This window comes from Stegostoma tigrinum, chromosome 2, assembly GCF_030684315.1.
Source record: "Stegostoma tigrinum isolate sSteTig4 chromosome 2, sSteTig4.hap1, whole genome shotgun sequence".
Classification (NCBI taxonomy): Eukaryota; Metazoa; Chordata; class Chondrichthyes; order Orectolobiformes; family Stegostomatidae; genus Stegostoma; species Stegostoma tigrinum.
Window position 1 is genome coordinate 120,003,294 of NC_081355.1, and position 25,503 is coordinate 120,028,796.

A 25,503-nucleotide genomic window follows, 5' to 3' on the forward strand; every position below is an offset into this window, starting at 1 on the left:
TAGCATACTGTAGGTAATGTATTAGCATAGCAAGTTACAGGGTATTCGATATTTAATACTCACATCAGAGGGCAGTTGATCTTTGAAGTGAACAAGCACACGTCATGTAGATTTGAATAGTAAGGGGGCTATCTCTCAACCCTGTATGATCTACACCAGATTTTGAAACTGTTTGTTTTCGATCTCCCACTCATTTCAGACAGATTTTGTCATGATGCAGTTGCAATGATAATTCTTGAACAACCAAATCTCTGGTGAACAATCTGTAAAGCCTCACAATTTATTGAATCAAATATTTTTGCCAGGTCAATGAATGGAATGGAGAGATCCATATAACAAGCACAGGACATGGTGACGCAGTGGCTAGCACTGCTGCCTCATGAATCAAACCCAGGTTCCTGGGCATGATTCCAGTTTTGGGAGACTGTCTGTCTGAATGGAGTTTGCACATTCTCCCCATGTCTGTTTGTGTTTCCTCTGGCTGCTCTGGTTTCCTCCTACAGTACAAAGATGTGCAGGTTAGGTGGATTGGTCATGCTAACTTACCCACAGTGCTCAGAGATGTGCAGATTAGGTGGACTAACCATAGGAAAAGCAGGGTTATAGAGATGGGAGTGAGGGGGTGGGGTTGATGGATCCAGATGGGATGCTCTTCAGAAGATCAGTGAGGATTTGATGGCCCAAATGGCTTCAGAATGCCAGAGAAACTCAGAAGGTCTGGCAAAGAGAAACAGAGAAAATGTTTTGTGTCCAGTATGATAGAAGATATTTGCATTGTTCTTGACATTTTTCTTATATTTACTGGCAACAAAGGCCATATTGGAGTTTTCTCAGAAAGGTCTAAATCTACGTTGTGTCTCTGTGAAGATTGTCTTACCCACTGGACAACTGTATGGATAAATCCATCAAACTTCTCAGAGTCCAGTTCCCTCTCCCCATCCCCCTCTCTGATGAAGGGTCTAGGCCCGAAACGTCAGCTTTGGTGCTCCTGAGATGCTGCTTGGCCTGCTGTGTTCATCCAGCCTCACATTTTATTATCTTAAACTTCTAACAGAGTTTGATCTATTTACCACCAACTTCTACTTTCTACCTTATTAATTTGTTTAGTACAGAGTGTTACATCACCTTGGGTAATAAAAGGCTTGTTGAACTTTCATATACAGAAATACCATTCCTGCTTTCATGTACGTTCTTACAAAATAACTTTGGCAGAGCTATTTCTACAGTTGGAGTTTGTATCAATTTTCATTGACAATTCCCAGATGCAACCTCGAACTTCAAATATTTTTTCCCCTGGTATCCATCAACAAATATGTGGAAAGTTAATTAACCATTCTGGGAAACCACTGAACAATCTAGACCTGTTGGCAACCTTAATGAGTAGGCATCTCACCATTTTTCCTCACTATGTATTTCAAATTTATTGACATTGAATTTCATCTACCATCAACCACACTGTTCATTTACTACAGTTGAGTCACATGGGTAGAGTGGCAAGAGGAAAGTAGAATAAGATTAGAACATGTAAGCATGACAGCGAAATAATGTTATGCTGGTACGATGAAGAATGTGAAAGTTCTACAGAATATGCTAAATGCAAGAATATTATAAGGTGTTTCACCTATTGAGTGTTTTGACTATTTCTATTTTTGGTTTCAAATTTTCAGTATACATAGTCTCTTGCTTTTGTGATATTAAAAGCAGAATTGCTTATTTGCCCCCTGGACTCTTTCCTTTGATTATAAATGAAGAATGACTTGCTCTCTATTATAAGTAATAAACATTTGCGATTTCACACAGTTTAGAACATGTATTATCTTCATTTGTTCTCCACTGTTTTGAAATAATCGAGTCAGTTGTATTTAAAACATAAATTGCAATACATCACCTACTAATGAGATGACTTCAGCCCTTTTTTCTAAACAAAATACAATCTCTTTTTAAGCCACAACTTTGAATAAGAAAATGTATTTAAATACTAGTGTTAAGTACAGCTGTAATTCTGGGAAACAGCTTTTCAGTTGTCAATATTAATGCTTCAGTTTTGAAAATGGTTTAAAGAACAATGCTGTAAATTGGCAAAAGTAAACAATATTAATAAAATCAAATACATTTCAAATATTTTGTGCAATAAGGTGAAAGGCATAACAATGCCATTCAACACACTTCTACTCTCTTTTCAAGTATTCACATTGATGTGCAGAAGAATGTTGCTGTCATGGTGATCTTAGTAAAATTTAACTCAAATGAGCTTAACAAACCCAGAACTCAGTAAAGTTCTGGAACTCAAATAAGATTTTCAACATTTAAGTCTGAGGGTTTGGAGAACAGCTCTTCTGCTAGAATTCTCTTTAATTTTTGATCTTCCTTCTCCTCCAACCAACTCCAGGCAATTGTTTACACGATTTCCAAAGATTATCCTACTTGAACAATGTAGGGGTGTCAACTCTGCAGGACTATCCTGGAATTTCTATGAAATAAAAGAATTGTCCTAAACACCACAAACAATTGAATTTTTGATTCTCCTCACTGAACCATTTTCAATGTTTACATTATAAAATTACAATGACAAAAGTAGGTAATAGCCTTTAAGACATTGTTAGATGAGGTTGTTGACTTGCTCACTGAGCTGGGTTGTTTTTGTTCAGACGTTTTGTTACTATGCTGGGTGACACCATAGAACATAGAACATAGAACAATACAGCGTAGTACAGGCTCTTCGGCCCTCGATGTTGTGCTGACCTGTGAACTAATCTAAGCCCCTCCCCCTACACTATCCCATCATTATCCATACGCTTATCCAAGGATTGTTTAAATGCCACTAATGTGGCTGAGTAAACTACTTTGGCAGTCAGGGCGTTCCACGCCCTTACCACTCAGTGGTAAATGAGGCCTCCGATGAAGCGATGTTGTTCTACTCCGCTTGGAATTTATACTGTCCAGCCTGTTATGGTGAGTAGTGCCACTTCCAGTTTTGTTCTATATGGTTTTGGAAACGGGGTCCAATTCTATATGTTTGTTGATTACATTACGGATTGAGAGCCATGCCTCTAGGAATTTCCGTGAATGTCTATTCCTAGGAATTCTTAGAGGCATGGTTCTCAACCCATAATGCAAACATATAGAATTGCACCCTGCATCCAAACCCTACAGAATTGAACCAAAATGACACTACTCACCATAACAGGCCAGAAAGTATGAATTCCAAGCGGAGTAGAACAACACTGCTTCGGCGGAGCCTCACTGATGATGTCACCTAGCATGGTGACAAAACGTCTGAATGAAAACAAGCCAGCTTGGCAAGCAAGTCAACAGCCTCAGCCAGAACCCAAGCCTAAACTTAAACATTGTTAGATTGCATGTCTAAAATTCCCTCCCTCTTGCCTTTTGAAAACACTGCCTGGGTACAATTCCACAGGTAATTATTATCCACTAACCTCAAACAGATGCACTTTCTTGTGTGAAGACAGTCAGTGCTATTGAAGGAATGGTCCAATCGGATAAAAATATGTTTCTGAGGAAGTAACAAGTGAAATTGATGAGGGTAGTTCATTTGATTAGTCTCGAATTTTAGCAAGGGTTTTGATAAAGCCCCAAATATAGCCTGGTTACAAAGTATAAGTCTATGAGATTGAAGGGTGCATGCCAAATTGACTGAGAAGTAAGAAGTAAAAGAATTATCAATAGATAAAACAAAACTGTGGATGTTGGAAATCAGAAATTGCTGGATAAACTCAGCACATCTGGCTGCATCTGTGGAAGGAAAGCAGAATTAATGTTTCAGGTCCAGTGATCCTCCTTCAGGACTGTCAATAGATTGATTCCCCTACTGATCAGAAATCTAAAGTTATGGGGTAAGAGCAGGAAAATGGACGTGAGGATACCAGATTACTCATGATCCTATTGAACGGCAGAATAGGTTTGAGGAGCCAAACGGCCTATCCTGTTCCAATTTCTGATGTCTTATAGGCTTAATAGGCATTTTTGTTTAGATCACAACTAAAGTCCTTTATTTGTGACATGTATCAAAGTTTTGAATGGAGGCATATGATGACAATGTTTGAAGGCAATACAAAAAATAGGCCTTATAATTGAGAAGCAAAGGAAATTGGGGAGATTTAATGAAAGTGTACAAGATTATGACGAATTTGCATGAGGTACATTAGGTAATATGGTTTCAATTAGTTGACCATACTAAGGACGAGAAGACACCGATTTTAAGGTTTTGGGCAAGAGAAGCCGAGGAGAAGCAAGAGGAGGAACAATTTTACACAGTAACTGCTAATGACCTTGAATTCATTGCCCACAACAATTTTGGAAGCAGAAACAAATATTTTAAAATAAATTTGCATAGGCACTTGAAAGAAATAAACTTCTGTGGTACAGTGGTAGTGTCCCTACATTTAGGCCAGGAGGTCTAAGTTCATATCCTAACTAACCTGGAGATGTACATAATATATCCAAAAAGGTGGATTAAAAATAACCACAAAGATTGAGCAGAGAGAGCCAGCAAGGACTTGATGGGTTGAATTGTCTCCTCTTTTGCTATGAATGACTCTGACTCTTAAAGCTAAAGACTGAGGAAAACTACAAATAGATTAGTCAGATGGGCAAGTTAGTTGCTGGTAAATTTGAATCAAGAGAAGTATGAGGTAATAATGCTTTTGTGGAAGGCTAATGAGACAAGGGAAAACACAATAAGCGATAAGATTCTGAGATTGAGAGAGGAACAGAGGTGCTTGTAGTGCATGTTGGATCCCAGAACATGGCTATGGTGGGCATTGAGGCACATACAAGACTTATATTTATTAGCTAATGCGTGGAATACAAAAGCTGAGAGACTAAGTTGGAACTGTATAAAATACTAATTGGGCCACAGATGGAGTACTATGTGCAGTTCTACTTACAATATGAAGTACATGACTGCACAAGGATGATTCAACTACTAACCTTAGAAGTACAACCTCATACCTCTGTGTAAATAAGTGTTATTGTCTTCTGTTCTGAATTGTTTGTAATTTGAATCACTGGCTCTTCATTTGTGACCCTTCAATGGAACATGTTGTCCATGCCACTCAGTCGCAGATACATCATTGTAGTTCACCTGAAGCCAATAAAATAGTAGATGGAGTGAGCTAGAAGGTGAACCTCATCAATGGACTTCAAAAAAAATTAAGTACACAAAGCGATATACACAAAATGAAGCAGAAATCAAATACAGCGTCACTTTAAATTTCTTACAACTGTTGGATCTTGTATAACATGACTATAACTAGGATAATAACCATAAGAAATCAAGGAGCATGTTCACTACCATGGATTCAAACCTTAACTGACATTGGCATAGCAACAAATATTAGACAGCTTAGGTGGCCTAAATAGATGGATGCAGTATTTGTTTCTCAAGAACGATAATTAAGGACATAATATTATTCAGTGATAAAGTCCTTTACAAAATTACCTGCCAGTTGCATGGTGAATGGCATTGTCCATAAATATTTCTGAATAAGATTCTCAGCAAAATAGCTAGGCAAGAGAAGTGACAATATACTTTCTTGACAACCTCAGGACATTCAAAATGCTTTACAGCTGATGGAATACTCCTTCAATATAATTATTGTTGTATTGTGGGAGAAAAAGCCATCAGTTTGCACAAAGCATAGCTTGATAAAGAATAAAATAATAACTACCAAATGTTGGTTGAGGAATAAAGGTTGTCCAGGAGAACAGAAAGAATCTCTGTGCTCTTCTCTGAATATTGCAATACAGCACTCTCCCAGCAGCGCACTGGAGAGGCAGCCTATATATGTGCTCTTGCCTTTCAAGTTGAACTTGAGGACAAACCTTTTGACTCACAAGTGAGACTTCGACCAGCTGAGCCACAGCTGACACTTTCCAGAAATGGAAGGTGAATGCTATCTAGGGAATATAAATGCCCTGATATTCTCAGCTGCAAAAGAAAAAAAACTATCTACTCAGAATCATTCAAAAATGCATCCAAAAATAATAGTAAGAAATATATAATATTCTTCACTGTATTTTTTTTCATTTTTGTAATTGTTTCTTAATATTTCTACACAGTAAAAAAAACTAAGCTTTAATTCTAAAATTGTTAGGGCAATAACAAAGATATGCTAAACTTTAATTCCAAATCAAACTGATATTGCAAATAACCACTCGGTAAGATTCCCTAGTTTGTTGTGGTTCCAGACAGGATACCCCAAATACTCAAATCATTATGTTCCTGGGTGAGGAAGGATGAACTAGCTGCCTTTCTTTCTTTACGTATCCCTCTTTGGTTGATGATAAGGTTATTTTTAAAAAGAACCCCTCATGTGTGGATATCTTTCTCCCAAACCAAATGAATTTATCTTTTAAAAAGAGCCAATTTAACCAGAAGAATTCCAGAAAAACTAGAATTTTTCACAGACACCCAGGCGGTGCAAGTTTTCCTGAAAAGGAGTGCATATCAGTTGAAGTGTAAATGCAGGAGTGTGGCAACTATGTTATGGCTTACTTTTATTTCCTTTTGTTCCTTTTTAGTAACAGTAATAAGGTCCATAAAAGTTTGTGAAATTGAGAAACAAGATGATTAATTGCTAAAGATCTGAGATTAGTAGAAATTCCACAGACTTTTTTCCCTTTACGTTAATTGTACAAAACATTTCAGTCTTTCAACAAAGCCACTGTGTAAAAACAATGAAATTTTGGCTCAGTTCAAACGGAAAATTAACCAGAGTTTGATTATCATAATATAGAACATAGAACATTACAGCACAGTACAGGCCCTTCGGCCCTCGATGTTGTGCTGACCTGTCATACCGATCTGAAGCCCATCTCACCTACACTATTCCATGTACATCCATATGCTTATCCAAATAATGATATGTATTGTTTTATGCTGTAATTTTATATAAGATCTATTGCTTCCCTGACACATTGAAAATAATCAGAATTACATTTTTACCATGAAAACTATAACAATAATGTTTTATGTTAGATTTTAAGATGCAGCATTGTACAAATTTCCATCTGTGAAGAAGTCTGTTCAGCAAACTTGCATTTATCAAAACTAAAGTGGTCAATAAGTGAAGGATTTTTCTATTTACATAAGTTTGTCTAACCATTGCATGTATTTCCTTCCACATATTCACACTCAAAAATACAACAAAAACTAACCCTTCTGACATTGAGCACCTGCATCAAGTCCTGATTATATACAGCCCTGTGAGATGCAGATGAATAGTAAAATCTGCCCAGGTTTATTATGTGATTTGGATGTGGCACCAAGGCACATTATCCTGATGATAAATTTTATATTGCTTCCCAGCAAAATCTGTAAATTCTTTCTTCTCTCCATTAAAGTTCATGTGCCTGGTGGCTATGCATTCCACGAGCTTGTCAGCCGTGGCAGACAGTTAAGATAAATTAAACTTCGTGGGAGACAGAGGACTGCGGTGAGTTAGATTCAAACTTGGCACAGTGACAGGAAACACTGGTCACAAAGTCATACAGCCTAGAGATCAACCCTTCGGTTCAACCAGTCCATACTGAACATAATTCCAAACTAAACTAGTCCCACCTGCCTGCTCCTGGCTTGTATTGTTCCAAAGCTTTCCTATTCATGTACCTATCTCAATATCTTTTAAATACTGTAATTGTATCCACATCCACCACTTCCTCAGTAAGTTCATTCCACATGTGAGGCACACTCTATGTAAAAAAAAAAGCCTCTCATGTCTTTTTAAAATCCCTGTTCTTTCACCTTTAAGAATATGCCTCCTAGTCTAGAAATCCTCTATCATAGGGAAAAGACAACTACCATTACCTCTAACCATTGCTCTCATTATTTTAAAAGCTTCTATCGGGTCACATCTCAACCTAGTAGTAGGAGTAGGAGTAGGAGTAGGAGTAACCAGAAGGCAAAGTACAGGGCTAATGGTAAGATTCTTGGTAGTGTAGATGAGCTGAGAGATCTCGGTGTCCATGTACGCAGATCCTTGAAAGTTGCCACCCAGGTTGACAGGGCTGTTAAGAAGGCATACGGTGTTTTAGCTTTTATTAATAGAGGGATCGAATTCTGGAACCAAGAGGTTATGCTGCAGCTGTACAAAACTCTGGTGCGGCCGCACTTGGAGTGTTGTGTACCGTTCTGGTCATCGCATTATAAGAAGGACGTGGAAGCTTTGGAAAGGGTGCAGAGGAGATTTACTAGGATGTTGCCTGGTATGGAGGGAAGGTCTTACGAGGAAAGACTGAGGGACTTGAGGCTGTTTTCATTAGAGAGAAGAAGGTTGAGAGGTGACTTAATTGGGACATATAAAATAATCAGAGGGTTAGATAGGATGGATAGAGAGAGCCTTTTTCCTAAGATGGTGACAGCGAGCACGAGGGGGCATAGCTTTAAATTGAGGGGTGAAAGATATAGGACAGATGTCAGAGGTAGTTTCTTTACTCAGAGAGTAGTAAGGGAATGGAACGCTTTGCCTGCAACGGTAGTAGATTCGCCAACTTTGGGTACATTTAAGTCGTCATTGAATAAGCATATGGACGTAGATGGAATAGTGTAGGTTAGATGGGCTTGAGATCGGTCTGACAGGTCGGCAGAACATAGTGGGCCGAAGGGCCTGTACTGTGCTGTAATGTTCTATGTTCTATGCTCCAGTGAGAATAGTCCCAGCATCAGCAGAATGTTTTGTGATTGGAAAGTGTTTCCACTGGTGTTCTACAGGATGCAGTGCTAGGTCCCTTGCAATTAACATAAATATTAACGATTTCTACTTAAATGTAGAAAGCATGATTGAGAAGTTTTCAGATGACACAAAAATGGCAGCTGATAATAAAGAGGCTGTCAATGACAGTAAGATATTAATAGTTTGGTTGAGTGGGTGGAAAAATGGCAAATAGAATTCAATTTATGGAAATGAAACACACAATTAAGGGGGGTTGATTTGTTTGATAGGGACAAATGACATGAGAGACTTTACAGTGAATGTCCACTGGTCCCATAAAGTAGTAAGGACGGCATTGCTTTCCTTCATTAGGCAAGAACAGGGATCTAACATTGGAACTATATAAGACCCTGGTTAAGTCACACCCATTGTTTTATGCACAGTTCTATTGATCACATTACAGGAAGGACACGTTGCTTGAGAGTACAGAGAAGACTTACAAGAATGTTGCAAAACCTTGAAAATTACAGTTAAGAATAAACATTGAGAAGCTGGAGTTGTCTTCCTCAGAACAGAGGAGACTGACAGTAACTTAATGGAGGTGTATAAAATAATGAGGGGTTTGGACAGAATGGACAAGGGAGACCTGTTTCTCCCAGTGGAGGATACAGATTTAAGGCAACTGCTAGAAGGGTTAAAGTGGAAATGAGGGAAAAAAAAATCTTTTCACCAACAGGATATTGGACATCCAGAATTTGCTACCTTGTTTGTAGGTGAGGTGGAAACACTGTTTTTCTTTTTATTCATTCATGCAATGTGAACATTTGCTGATTGGGCCAGCATTTATAGCCCATCCATAGTGGCCTTTGAGAAGGTGGTGGTGAGTTGCCTTTAAAGAAGGTTACAGATCAGGTCCTAGAAAATGTAATGCAAAAGGGTAGCTAATTTACTCAAATGGCATAGATACAATAGTTTGTAAGGCTTTTATTTGTGCTATAACTTTACTGTGGTTCTATGGTGTATGTCCCCCTGAAGTTTAAACTCAGAGATAATGGGAACTGCAGATGCTGGAGAATCCAAGATAACAAAGTGTGACGCTGGATGAACACAGCAGGTCAAGCAGCATCTTAGGAGCACAAATACTAGTGTTCTCACAGCTTTTCTGGGTGAATGCACTTGTTTGGTATAAATAGAAGCTGGTTTCCATGTCTGAGGGCATTGTTTCCAATCTTGACAATTGCATTGACGTTTCATCTCCAATATTTTAAACTTGTCATACAGGTGCAAATCAGAATGGAAATGAGGGTTTTCACAGGTCAGACTGTATGGATGTGTTTGTGTCCTTTTAATTAAATGTTAATTTCAGTTCAGACAATTTTGTTTATTCCATATTGGATTCATGAGGTTTGGCTAACATGGGATCAAGTGGTTGCTATAGCCATTTTAAATGTTTTGTCCTTTTAACAAAACTATTTCAATTCATTAAAGCTACTGGAATTAAATTCAGTTGATGGAATTCAAAAATCAATAGATTATTTTATTTATCGCCATCATGATACCGTCCTTACACAGAATTTACTAATCTCCACTGGATTGAGAAAACACAAGCATTTTATGCAAAACGTGCATTTTGATACCTTTTTTATGATTTCCTACTATTTTGCCTCTTTGTTATACTTAGTAAATTCCCTACAGAATTGTTAATCTGTAATAAACATTGAAGGAAGTATAAACCTGTTGCTTGTTCAATTAAGTAGCAGTTTGCCACTTTAAAAATGTGCAGGTTTAAATTACATCTGAATTTTGGTAAAGTTATTTATTTAGTGCCCTGTGATTCCAATCACACTGTCTTTGCACTCTGCAAACACTTTCTTTCTAACAAGCCTTGTCAAATTCATCCCTCACAGTGTATAAGTATTCAATAAATTACTTTAAATAGTGACATGTTCTATTTGGCAGTTCAATGCATAAATATACAAGAACAAATTAAAATAGTGAAGCAAGAAATCACATATTAAAGGACAAAGTATCACAGAACAAAACACAGTCTTAAGTTGTGAGTGCTGTATTAAAACAAACAGTTCAGGTTTTAAAGAGATAATAGGAACTGCAGATGCTGGAGAATCCAAGATAATAAAATGTGAGGCTGGATGAACACAGCAGGCCCAGCAGCATCTCAGGAGCACAAAAGCTGACATTTCGGGCCTAGACCCTTCATCAGAGAGGGGGATGGGGTGAGGGTTCTGGAATAAATAGGGAGAGAGGGGGAGGCGGACCGAAGATGGAGAAAAAGAAGATAGGTGGAGAGAGTATAGGTGGGGAGGTAGGGAGGGGATAGGTCAGTCCAGGGAAGACGGGCAGGTCAAGGAGGTGGAATGAGGTTAGTAGGTAGATGGGGGTGCGGCTTGGGGTGGGGGGAAGGGATGGGTGAGAGGAAGAACAGGTTAGGGAGGCAGAGACAGGTTGGACTGGTTTTGGGATGCAGTGGGTGGAGGGAAAGAGCTGGGCTGGTTGTTTGGTGCAGTGGGGGGAGGGGACGAACTGGGCTGGTTTAGGGATGCAGTTGGGGAAGGGGAGATTTTGAAACTGGTGAAGTCCACATTGATACCATTAGGCTGCAGGGTTCCCAGGTGGAATATGAGTTGCTGTTCCTGCAACCTTCGGGTGGCATCATTGTGGCACTGCAGGAGGCCCATGATGGACATGTCATCTAAAGAATGGGAGGGGGAGTGGAAATGGTTTGCGACTGGGAGGTGCAGTTGTTTGTTGCGAACTGAGCGGAGGTGTTCTGCAAAGCGGTCTCTAAGCCTCCGCTTGGTTTCGCCATTGTAGAGGAAGCCACACCGGGTACAGTGGATGCAGTATACCACATTGGCAGATATGCAGGTGAACCTCTGCTTAATGTGGAATGTCATCTTGGGGCCTGGGATGGGGGTGAGGGAGGAGGTGTGGGGGCAAGTGTAGCATTTCCTGCGGTTGCAGGGGAAGGTGCCGGGTGTGGTGGGGTTGGAGGGCAGTGTGGAGCGAACAAGGCAGCACATCCCAGATGTCCAAGTTCTTCAAGGACCGCAACTTTCCCCCCACAGTGTTCGAGAACGCCCTTGACCGCGTCTCCTGCATTTCCCGCAACACATCCCTCACACCCCGCCCCTGCCACAACCGCCCTAAGAGGATCCCCCTCGTTCTCACACACCACCCCACCAACCTCCGGACACAACGCATCATCCTCTGACATTTCCGCCATTTACAATCCGACCCCACCACCCAAGACATTTTTCCATCCCCACCCCTGTCTGCTTTCCGAAGAGACGACTCTCTCCGTGACTCCCTTGTTCGCTCCACACTGCCCTCCAACCCCACCACACCTGGCACCTTCCCCTGCAACCGCAGGAAATGCTACACTTGCCCCCACACCTCCTCCCTCACCCCTATCCCAGGCCCCAAGATGACATTCCACATTAAGCAGAGGTTCACCTGCACATCTGCCAATGTGGTATACTGCATCCACTGTACCCGGTGTGGCTTCCTCTTCATTGGGGAAACCAAGCGGAGGCTGGAGACCGCTTTGCTGAACACCTCCGCTCAGTTCGCAACAAACAACTGCACCTCCCAGTCGCAAACCATTTCCACTCCCCCTCCCATTCTTTAGATGACATGTCCATCATGGGCCTCCTGCAGTGCCACAATGATGCCACCTGAAGGTTGCAGGAACAGCAACTCATATTCCGCCTGGGAACCCTGCAGCCTAATGGTATCAATGTGGACTTCACCAGTTTCAAAATCTCCCCTTCCCCAACTGCATCCCTAAACCAGCACAGTTCATCCCCTCCCCCACTGCACCACACAACCAGCCCAGCTCTTCCCCTCCACCCACTGCATCCCAAAACCAGTCCAACCTGTCTCTGCCTCCCTAACCTGTTCTTCCTCTCACCCATCCCTTCCCCCCACCCCAAGCCGCACCCCCATCTACCTACTAACCTCATCCCACCTCCTTGACCTGCCCGTCTTCCCTGGACTGACCTATCCCCTCCCTACCTCCCCACCTATACTCTCTCCACCTATCTTCTTTTTCTCCATCTTCGGTCCGCCTCCCCCTCTCTCCCTATTTATTCCAGAACCCTCACCCCATCCCCCACTCTGATGAAGGGTCTAGGCCCGAAACATCAGCTTTTGTGCTCCCTAGATGCTGCTTGGCCTGCTGTGTTCATCCAGCCTCACAGTTCAGGTTTTAACCTGTCTTCATTAATTCAAGGTAAAATAGAGTAATTTAGAGATTGCGGTGGGAACTTCTACATGATCTGTCCAGAGTCAAGACAATTGTGAGGTGTGCTAATTGTGAAGGAGAAGGAAATTCAAATTGAAACTTCTTCCAAGGCAGGGTCAAATAACACAGGAAATTGGAGAAGTAGAGGCTACTCCAACATTCAATATGATCATTGCTGGCCTGATGGCTTTGACTCCATGTTCTCACTGCTCTATAGCCCTTGATTCTACGCAAGACCAAAAATCTGTCTTCCCACCCTTAACTGTGGTCAGCAATGAAATGTCCACATTTCAGTTGCAAATGATTGGCCTCTTCTCTGGTGCCTTGACACAAAGGAAAAAGCAACCGATCATATTGCTATCTAGACACTGCTAAATTGAGAGATTTCACCCAGATTATGATTTACAGCATGTTCTGCTATGCCAAACTGGGAAAAAATGATTCACTTTGTGTTAAACACCTATCAGAAAGCTAGTGTGGAAAGATCCCAAGTTAAAGCAAATAAACATTGTAAAAAGTTGTTTACTACAGAATCAGAAGAGGATATCATGCTACAGAGGGTTGGATGAAGGGAGCTTTGTTTAAAATGATACTGGAAGATTCAACATGATGGAACATAAATTAGAGACCCTGTTAAGCCAGGAAGAGCTTGAGATGTTAAAAACAAGATCATACTTCTGAGACATAATGTATGTGTAATTGAAGATTTTGTTGGTATTAAGTTCTTTATAAGTTTATTATAAAATCTGTACATTATTGCATTAATTACCAACCAAGTAACATTCAGTTGATTGTATCAGAGATAATGGGAACTGCAGATGCTGGAGAATCTGAGATAACAAAGTGTGACGCTGGATGAACATAGCAGGCCAAGCAGCATCTTAGGAGCACAAAAGCTGACGTTTCGGCCTAGACCCTTCATCAGAACAGGGGGATGGGGAGAGAATTCTGAAATAAATAGGGAGAGAGGAGGAGGCAGCTCGAAGATGGATAGAGGAGAAGATAGGTGAAGAGGAGACAGATAAGTTTAAGGGGCAGGGATGGAGCATGTAGAGGTGAGTATAGGTGGGGAGGTAGGGAGGGGATAGGTCAGTCCAGGGAGGATGGACAGGTCAAGGGGGCAGGATGAGATTAGTAGGTAGGAAATGGAGGTGCAGCTTGAGGTGGGAGGAGGGGATAGGTGGGAAGAAGAACAGTTTAGGGAGGCGGGAACGAGCTGGGCAATAAACAACTGCACCTCCAAGTCGCGAACCACTTCAACTCCCCCTCGCATTTCTTAGATGACATGTCCATCCTTGGCCTCCTGCAGTGCCCCGAAGGTTGCAGGAACAGCAACTCATATTTCATTTGGGAATCCTGCAGCCTAATCATATCAATGTGGATTTCACAAGCTTCAAAATCTCCCCTCCCCGCACCACCCCCCCCACCGCATCCCAAAACCAGCCCAGCTCGTCCCCGCCTTCCTAACCTGTTCTTCCTCTCACCCATTCCCTCCTCCCACCTCATCCTGCCCCCTTGACCTGTCCATCCTCCCCGGACTGACCTATCCCCTCCCTACCTCCCCACCTACACTCACTCACTCTGTGCTCCGAAGATGCTGTTTGACCTGCTGTGTTCATCCAGCTCCACACTTTGTTATCTAACATTCAGTTGATGTTGATTTTAATTTGTCTTTACAGTAAAAGTCTTAAAATGTGATGTCTTCTCATATGATACATTGCGTTATTCACTGGAAATTTACTATATCTGTTTCAAACTTATTATTTCTCTAGTGATCATAATAAAAGAATGTTAAACTTAAAAGGTAAAATGTTAAGTAATTGAGGACAAGCGTTTACTTGTGTAATCTGCCGTCTCATGAAGCTTTTTAAACCATATTTTGATTACAAAGAGGAATAGGCTTTTCTGTTTTTTTAGTTTACTTTTACTTAGTACCATTTTTATGCATTTCAAAATGAACTTTTTGGCATTTATATTGACCAACTGAAATCAGGTATAAAGCACTTAAGAGTTCCATCTGAACATAATAATTTATGACGGATATGACAAAGCAAGCATCAGTTAAGGTATTTTTGTTCTTGTTGGACTGGAAGGAACTGGTCATCAAAATAACCAAAAGTTTATTCTTATTGACAAAAGATCACATCAAAAGCAATGGAAAATGTAGATGGTTCATTGGGCTCCAGATTTAGTGAAAGGTATAAGGAAATTAGGCATTTTCCAAAATAACAGAACTTGCTGGAAAAAATCAGAGTTAACATTTCAGGTCCTGTGACCCTTCCTCTTCCTCAGAACTGACAGTGGCTGGGAAAAAGTCAGTTTATATGAAGCTAGCCATCAATAAACTTTCTGGTTGAAGCATTTTGCTACTATAAAGGTGAGGTGTATAATCTGCTAATAGGTTCAGTTCATGCAATCCAGGTTGCTCGCTAACATTTGTCAATTGTCAAGTCAACCAGATAATAGGATACAAGTTTTATTTCTCTTGCTCCTTCTCTTTTATGCTCCACTACTACATTTGAATTAATTTTCCAATTTAAAAGAAAAAATGCCACATTCCTGGTTAACTTTAATAGTATCTCATTATATGCTTAACAATATTTTAAGCAATAAATGTGTAAAGGCAAAATAGAGGCTGAGTATTTCTTGATATTCAAACATTGTTGATAGAAGCATTAGTAACACATATTAAAATGTTGGTTTCATTGTACATGAATTTGTCATTGAAACGTAGGTTTCTCTTGTTGCAGCTATTGACAATTTTTTGAAGTTCAGGCAGGCAGTCTGTGTTGTAGCTGATGACAAAAACCAGAAAGTTCAGCAGATTGCATTGTCAAACCTATGACAGAGTTGGTGGAGATTACTAGAAGCCAGTTGTTATTCAGGTTTAATTTCTTTCACAAAGAAAATTATTACAAATGCAAATATTCTAACATTACCACCAGCAGTGTCAGTAAGAGCAAGAGAAATAAAACTTATATCCTATTATCTGGTTGACTTGACAATTGACAAAGACTAATAACCATATATAGAAACATAAAAACACTGAAAAAACTGTGGATGCTGTAAATCAGAGACACAAGTAGAAATAGCTACCATCACTTCTGAGAAGGGTAACTCAACCTGAAATGTTAACTCTGATTCTCTCCACAGATGCTGCCAGACCTGTTCAGCTTTTCCAGCAATTTCTATTTGTGTCATAGAAACTTAAAAGTTGCTGATTTTTTTTCAAGTGGTAGCTTGATATGACAGTAATTGAAAGAAAATTGTAAAAAGAAACATGTCAATTTATAATACCATTGCTGGTATTAACGATCCATTCCAGCCCCTATAGAATCTATTGTTATGGAAGCTCCAGCATATCATTGGACACTGTTTTCCCTCTCCAGCAGAGGTCGTGGAGAGCAGCACAATGGTAGTGTCCCTTCTTGATCAGAAGGTCTGTGTTCAAGTCATACCTGCCAAGGACGTGCATCAAAACTGACGTACTGTAGTGTCTTTTATTTTGAATTACTCCTCTGATAAGGCCTTAAGGTGTAGCAGTGTCTCAAACTCTGGTCCAGAAGTTTTGAGGTTGAAGACCTTGCTGTGCTGGAGGTGTGCCATAACAAGCCTCAGCTGATTGATTAATCAAATCCTCAGCACAGGCAATGGCCTAGTGCTATTATCATTAGGCTATTAATTCAGAGACCCCACTAATGCTATGGGGACCTGGTTTTGAATCCAGGCATAGCAGATTGTGGAATTTGATTTTCAATAAATATCTGGAATTTGGAGTCTAATGATGATCATGAAGTCATTATCAATTGTCTCGGGAAAATCCTGTCTGGTTCATTAATATACACTGGGGAAGGAAATAGCCATCCTTACCATGCCAGAAAACTGCAATGTGGTTGATTCTGAAATGTCTTCTGGGCAATTATGGATGGGTAATAAATGCTGGCCCAGTCAATAACACCTACATCCCATGAATAAATAGAGTAATTTCTTTTCACATTAGCCCTTGAATGTCATTCACTGCATTATTTATTCGCGGAATGCTAGTGTCACTCCCTACGACAACATTAATTGCCCATCCCTAGGCACCTTTGAGAAGGTGGTGGTGAGCTGCCTCTTGATTTGCTGCAATACATGTGCTGTAGATGGACCCACATGCTACTAGGAAAGAAATTTCACGATTTTGACCCTGTGACAGTGAAGGATATATTTCCAAGTCATAATCATGAGTGGCTTGGATGGGAACTTGCAGATGGTGGTTTCAAATATCCGGAATTATGTGGACTACAGAATGGGAAGACTTTATGATCAGTATTTTTGCCCTTTGACTTATCAAACTCAGGTAGGATATAACTGCAAAGGTACACAGAATGTTTGATCAATGGTGAAATAAGAAAATATGTTCTAACAATGTCCATTAGGTAGGTGGTGAAGCACATAGTGAAACAAAGCTACAATTTCAGAGAGTACTGGTCATTGGTTTGGATGTTTGCATCAGTTAAAGACACAAAAGAGCTGTTATTCATGTTGAGAAAGACTCCTGGATTAATAGATGTGGTGTATGTTTCACATTCAAAATGCTGAAAAAATTACACCAATTTCTCTGTTACTGAACCATCTGATGCCTAAAATATGATTTTGGACAAAAATGTTAAATATTTCACTGTCATAAAATTAGATTTACTTATTGAATTGACTGATCTTTTTTAAAGGCATCCTTAAGTTTTATTTTGACCATAACCTGTCTTTTGTTTGTTCCCAGGGAGGAACTGAAGGTTTCCCTAATGTGCCTGTGCATGTGCATTTTATAGAAAATTTTCAGCACATGCCAATAAATTTCTGAATTTAAGCCAAACTTTGAAATGTTGAGAATGAGACAGACAAAGATCTTTTATTTTCTCTAGAAGACTTCAAAACAACATGGAGATTTCTTTCAAGCACATTTAACATTTAATACAATACCTTTCTTTTTCCAATTTAAACTATATGCTGTTAGTCATTAGTAACAACTTTGGGTTATTTCATTGACATTTAGAGATCAAAATAAAATAATTCGAACAAGAATATGTTCTGTGTTTCTTTAATGGAAAAGTCACCTTATTTCATTTCCTTCTCCTAATCTTTGATGTAAACTGGCTGGAAGATGAAAATGAAGAATTGGATTTCTTTTGATTGACAAAGGCATAAAATACTGTTTTTGAAAACCATCCTCTGCTGAGAAAAATTGTGTGCTTCAATATGTATTTGTTTGTCTACATTAGCTAAATAAACAATTACTTTAAAATTTTAGTTTGTTTATGGCAACTCATTTTCATTAAGGATTCCATGAGTTAGAATACAATCTCAGAGTATCAAGACAGTACTGTAAATACAGTAGCAAGCTGAGGGCATGATTGGATGCCCAATGGTGCAGAATTCTCAAAATGCAAGAGTAGAAAATGGTCAAGATTCAAGAACAATTTGGCTCTATTCCCCTAGCCTTCTCAGGTTCCAAACTCTCTTGTGTCCAATTTCCTGAATCCTCATTGACTCAAAGGCTTTCCTGTCTTGACTCCTACAAAACTTACTTGAGGACCACATCCAATACTGATTAACTAATGTTGGATAATTCTATTCATATAAAACCTTCAACCCAAAACAGATTTATCCATCATTGATGAAACTTTGATCTAAATTAAATATATGCTCAAAATAAAGAAACATAAAAAGGCAACATATTCAATTTGCTAGGTGCTGATACAAATAGCTAGGAGAAGCAGTGGGCTAGTGGTATTACTGCTGGACTGCTGATCCAGGTAATGCTCCAGAGACCTGAGTTCAAAACCCATCCAGTTCATAAATCTCCTTTAGGGAAATAAACTGCCATCCTTACGAGGTCTGGACTACATGTGACTCTAGCCCCCAGTAATATGGTTGATTCTTAACTACCCTGTGGGCAATTAGAAATAAGCAATGAATACAAGCCTAGCTAGCAATACCCTAATCCCATGAATGAATAAAAAAAACTGAATACCCTGCATGTAAACTAACAAGAATAAATGACGTCAATACTCTAAAGTTTATTTTTATTTAAAATGGGACAACTAAAATCAACAAAAATATTTGTAAAGATTCTGTAGACAATGTTACAGAATCACATTTAGTTGAACATATATTTCACAAGATAGTTTTTTGCCCTCTTTAGTTTTTTTTTCTTTTTTCATTCATGGGAGGAGGGCGTCGCTGGCTAGGCAGCATTTATTGCCCAGAGGGCAGTTAAGAATCAAACACACTGCTGTGGGCCTGGAATCACATGTAGGCCAAACCAGGTAAGGATGGCAGTTTCCTTCCCTAAAGAACATTAGTGAACCACATGGGTTTTTCTGACAGTCGACAATGGATTCATAATAAAAAATGAAGGAACTGCAGATGCTGTAAATCAGGAACAAAAACAAGGTTGCTGGAAAAGCTCAGCAGGTCTGGCAGCATCTGTGAAGGCAAAAACAGTTAACATTTCAGGTCCAGTGACCCTCAGAACTGGATTCAAGGTCATCATTAGACTCTTAATTCCAGACATTTATTGCATTCAAATTCCACCATCGGCCATGATGGAGATTTGACCCCAAGTCCCCAGGATGTTGACTGGGTCTCTGGATTAACAGGTCAGTGATTATACCACTTGACCATCACCTCCCATATGTATATTCTCAAATTGTCAAACCTCCTTAAACAGAAGACTATACATGCAAAACTGCCAAGCTTAAACAACAAGACATAAAAACCAAATGTTCACTAAGGCTAACTAATGTCCTTTAGGGAAGGAAACTACCATCCTTACTTGGTCTGGCCTACATGTAACTCCAAACCCACAGCAACGTTGTTGATTCTCAAATGCTGTCTGGGAAATTAGGGATGGGCAATGAATGCTGTCCTAGCCTGCTAATGTCCACATCCTGTGAAAGATTAAAAAAAATGTGCACGCAGTTTACTGTTGGTAAAGATAAAGTCAAAGTGAATTTGTTAATATTCCAGACAAAATTGAAAGTTTGAATTTCTAATTTGAATGTATGTTTTTACGTATATATGTATGTGTGCAAAGTAATATGGTAACGAGGTATAAAAGTAATATTTGGAATGTGGGTGAGGGGAAAAATTATGCTGTTAATTTGGTGACAGTACATAAAATAGAGCTTTGCTCAGGCAGAATCATTAAAAAGATTTGACAAAATTTGTGGCTCTCAGTTTCTTTCAAAGCATTGTATTCAAGCTTCAAAAAAATCTAGGAATGATGTTTCTTCCCTATGATTTTGAGAGAGGCGAACATAAAGAGATAGAAAAGAGATTTTAAAAAATGATTGAGGAGTGAAAAGTGATAGGAGAAACCAAAATTGAAGAGAAACAGTGAATCAGAAAAATGCAAAGGTGATGTTGAATTTTATAAATTATTTTGTAACATAATAAAATAGTGAAAGTAAGTAGATCATATATTCTTGTATGAAAATAACTGCATCAGTAGAAGATCAAGCTGTAAAATTCTATCAAATGTGAACGAGATGCATTAATTTTAATCTAGGGTCAACTATCTGATATTTTTGCAGCAAATCTGTGTGACACAAGTACTGTAAAGAGCTCTTCCTTTATCACTGTAATTCTCCCATGATGGAGGGAAGGTTTCTGATAATGATTAGGCCTGTGACACAACCCAGGAAGAGCTCTTGCCTTGATGTCTTAGATCTAAGATGATTTGCTATCAACAACCACAACCATCTTCCTCTGTGCTAAGTATGACTCCAATCTGTGCAATTTTTTTTTTCTCTCACTTCTTGTCACTGATATAAGTCTTTTCAGAACTCCTTGATGTTTCAGTCAAATGGTCATCCCCACCTTCCTTTAGTTCCTTTATAATTCTCCTGACAGTTTTTTCAAAAAGGACTTTCTGAAAACAGTCTCTCATTCAAACCTTCATATTCAACAAGTCATTCACCATCTCTCACTCCAAGTTCTCATTAGTTACAGCCTCCACATTTATACACTAAGCCCAAGAGCTACAGAGTTGGTTTACACTAAATTGAGTCAAACCCTGTGAAGAACAACCACACTTTTCTCATCACAGCTAAATCTTGTGGTTACTACATAATTAACTTGGAGAGCAACACCAATTTACAACTCCTTTTGAATATGTTTTTTCAGACCTGTTCATTGCTAAAGTTAAGAATAAGTAATACACATATAGATAAGATATATTTTCCAAACACTAAAATCATTATCTTAGATGTTTACAGTCATTATTATCCAAATTGTCCACCTCCAAAATTCCATTGTAATCCTTCTCCTGATCCCTGTTGCTTTGCAGCTCAGAGATAACAAAAAGTGCAGATGCTGGAAGTCAGAGTCAATAAAGTGTGGAGCTGAAGGAACACAGCAGGTCAGACAGCATCAATGGAACAGGAAAGTTGACATTTTGGTTTAGGGGCTTTCATCACTTTCAAAACAACCATTTTCTGTCTGTTTCTTCCTCCTTTCTCCCCAAAAAAAATGCTAACCCTGAACTTGTGCAATCTTTAACCCTTCCATTTTCTCCAAGTTCATTGAAAATATTAATATCTCCCGGCTATGGGCTCACCATTCCAAACATCAGCAATTCATGCATCACTTCCATAATTCTTTCTTATTTACAGGGTGCCCTTTGGTGACAACATTCAAAACATGGGCCTAACTTCCAAATTTGCTAACGCAGGTGATCCTACTTCACCACTTTTTGTAATCAACCCCATTCTATCAACGGACTTATCGAACATCAAATCATGGATGAAACATAATTTTCCAACTGAACATCAGGAAGACTGGACCTTTGATTCCGTGCACCTCCTTGACTACTTTCCACAACTGAACCATTCTATTTCCCACTAAACTAAGCATATCATTCTACATATTTTCACAACACTGCTCATACTATTGTCAGTAAAACTACAATGCATTTCAACTCTTATCTATGCCATTGTGTGGCCAACTTCTAACTTCAATGATATTTTGTTTATGTATATTTCCACTACCTTCATCCTGTTCATCCATCACCTCTCTATTAGTTATTGACATTGGCTCCCCATTTTCCAAAATTTAGTGTAAGATTCATCCATAAATTCCACTGTACCGTCAACCACAATTGTAACCTGCTCCAGCTTTAAGTTTTTATTCATGGATATCTAGTGCACTGCATCATGCCTTCTTGGCATGTCCTCTTCTTCTGTGACAAAGCTTTGCCTCTGCTCTTCTAGATTTCCCTTCCTAGATTTAAAAACTATCTTAGAGCTCTAAATGGATTTGTATTCACCTGTTCAAATGCTCCCAACAAAGGATTGACATTCACCCCATTTCTTCTACAAGCTGTTTGTGTTGAAGGAAAGTATGAATTCAATTTGCTGTTTACTAATCATATTAAATGACCTATTAAAACAGAATTGTTTTGTTTTATTGTAGGGATTATGTGCTAGGAGACTGTAGGGACTGTGGATGCTGGAATTCAGGGCCAATAAACATGGAGCTGGAAAAACACAGCAGGTCAGACAGCATCAGAAGAGTTGTTCCTCCTGTTTACATTTGGTATCACTCTGACAGAGGAGGCGGCCAAGAATGGACATGTTGCCAGGGGAGTGGGAGGGGAAGTTAAAATGAATGGCAACTGGAAGGTTGAGCTGGTTGGTGTATGCAGAGCACAGATGCTCCATGAACTGGTCCCCAACTCTGCATTTGGTCTCCCTGGTATAGAGGAGACCACATCAGGAGCAATGAATGCAATAAATCAGATTGGATGAGGTGCAGGTGAATCTCTGCCAGGTCTGGAAGGAGGTGAGAGTGGAGATATAGAGGCAGGTGTTGTACCTCTTGTGGTTGCAGGGAAAGGTACCAGGTGTGGTGGAGAGGTTGGTGGGGAGTGTGGAGCTGATGAGGAAGTCACTGAGGAATAGTTCCTGTGGAAAGCAACAGTAGTGGGGAGGGAAATATCTCACTATTGTGGGGTCTGAGTGTAGGTGGTGGAAATGTTGGAGGATGAGGCATGGGATTCGGAGGGTGATGGGATTTTATGTGAAGTCCAAGGGACTCTATCCTTATTGTTGTGGGGGAAGGGGGTTTGAGGGCAGAAGTGTGGGAAATGGGGGAGATGCACTTGAGGGCATCCTTAATTACAGAGGAGGGAAAACTATGGGATTATAAGCATTGTTTCTATGCCGTTGTTCTTCAACGAACAAGGAACTCAAGAAAAACCAAAAGAACTGTGGATGCTGTAAATCTGGAACAAAAACAAAATTGCTGGAAAAGCTCAGCAGGTCTGGCAGCATCTGTGGAGCAGAAAACAGAGTTAACGTTTCGAGTCCGGTGACCCTTCCTCAGAACTGATGGTGGCTGGGAAAAGCCACCATCAGTCTGAGGAAGGGTCGCTGAACCTGAAAGGAACTCAAGAAACTCAGTTTAAATATTTCAGAAGCTTTAAGTTATTACAAATATTAGCTTGTAATAATAATGATTGCATAAATTAATCAGTTTATCTCTGTAAATCCATATGTACATATGTTTTCCAGAATTCTTTCTTTGGTTGTTCAGAACAAAAATCTCAGTTCAAAAAATATTTAATATGAATTTGTTAGTGTTTCAGTTGGGAAAATAGTAATCTACCTGGTATTTGGCCATATGGACTCATTAGAGTCCAGACATAACCATGTTTTAATGGGCTCTTGTGATGCAGGTTAATGTCCCTATCTCTGGACCTTAAAGCCTGGATTCAGGTTCACCTGTTCCAAAGAATTACTTGGACAGGTTGATTAAAAATATCTTTAACCCTGTGTTAAGAGGACTGTTACGGTGTAGATGTAACATTCCTAACTCTGGGCCAGAAGGTCAGTGTTTAAGCATCACCTCTCTTGGAGGCATGACATAACATGTCCAAAAACATAGGATAATACTGCATCATAAATATTTTTAAACAAAGTTAACTAGCCTGGTCAAAGCCTTACTGAGGACATTGGTCAACGACAGATCAAGCCAAAAAAAATCAATTTATTAATTCACGTTTCTCATCAATAGACAGTAGCCTCTTTGTGGTTATGAGATCAGATTCTGCTGCAATATTGTCATGGTTAAAGAATGTGCTGCTATTTTGGTTAAATAGTTTATAAGTCAGGCAACAGATTCTTAATGTGTAAAGTGTCATTTTAGCACCCAATGGGATAGTCATGCTTATTCCACACAGTTCCAGTTGGTACGCCAGATGGAGAAGCCTCTGAAAAAAAAAGATAATTCTGGAAAAACTCAGCAGATTGGGCAGCATTTTTGGAGAGAAAAAGAGTTAACATTATGAGCGCAACATGACTCTTCAACACTCAGAAGACTGAACCAGAAGAAGAGCCTCAAAAGGTTCTTAGATCTGAACAGAAGTTATATCAGACTCAAAATGTTCACTCTATTGATTTTTGCACAGATGCCACCAGATCTTTTGAGTTTCTCTGTTTTTATTTCAGTTTTCAGCATCCATACTGTTTTACTTCTGTTTGCATCCGTAAAAACAACCTGGACAATCAAAGTACCTAGTCTCCATCTTAGCCATTCCTAGGACAGTGGTTCCCAACCTTTTCAGTATCAAGTTACACTTCAGTGAGACGAATGATGTCACAGTTCATCCAATTTTATTCATAATCCACGTGTGGCTTTTGGGAATCCACACAAGTGTGGCTCTGGAGGCTCGCGCATATGCGTTGATAGGGGCATCTGGTGTCAGCTGATACTACCTTCCCTAATAGAAAACGAGGCTCTGGAGGAGATCGAAAGCCTCAACATTCAGGTAGAACGGCGCTGGTTTCCAAACGTTTTGTGGCCTATTCTCACCGTGTCACAGCACATCGTCAAAAACCATTGCCTAGATCATTTGTTTTTGGTCTCAGCGATTTGCCAAACCAAGTGATAGTATATTGCCCAGGAATGATTCTTTTCTGTCTTCAGCCCATAATTCTGATGTTATAATAACTCTGACACTCATAATTTATCAATTGACCAAACTCTCAGAATCTAAGAGGTACTAATCCTATCTATTAATTCGAACAAAGCCAGTACCTGCGTAATATAGGATTTATAATCATCTAGAAAATAATAAATTGATTGGGGATAGTCAGCACGGTTTAGTGAAGGGAAGGTCGTGCATCAGAAAACTTATTGAGTTCTTTGAGAAGGTGACCAAACAGGTAGATGAGAGTAAACCGGTTGATGTGGTGTACATGGATTTCAGCAAGGTGTTCGATAAGGTTCCCCACAGTAGGCTATTGTACAAAATGCAGAGGAATGGGATTGTGGGAGATAAAGCAGTATGGATTGGAAATTGGCTTGCTCAAAGAAGACAGAGGGTGGTAGTTGATGGGAAATGTTCATCCTGGAGACCAGTTACTAGTGGTGTACCGCAAGGGTCAGTGTTGGGCCCACTGCTGTTTGTCATTTTTATAAATGACCTGGATGAGGGCGTAGAAGGATGGGTTAGTAAATTTGCAGACAACAATAAGGTCGGTGGAGTTGTGGATAGTGATGAAAGATGCTATAGGTTGCAGAGAG

General features: G+C 39.6%; 1 long non-coding RNA gene across 1 annotated transcript in view; it reads right to left on the minus strand.

The window, feature by feature from the left end:
* Window positions 1-4,977: 4,977 nt before the first annotated feature.
* LOC125462748 (uncharacterized) overlaps window positions 4,978-25,503 on the minus strand; it is an 82,343-nt gene continuing 61,817 nt past the window's right edge. The window contains exon 3 of the long non-coding RNA XR_007249702.2: window positions 4,978-5,104. This is a non-coding gene — a long non-coding RNA (uncharacterized LOC125462748). The remainder of the gene's footprint in view (window positions 5,105-25,503) is intronic.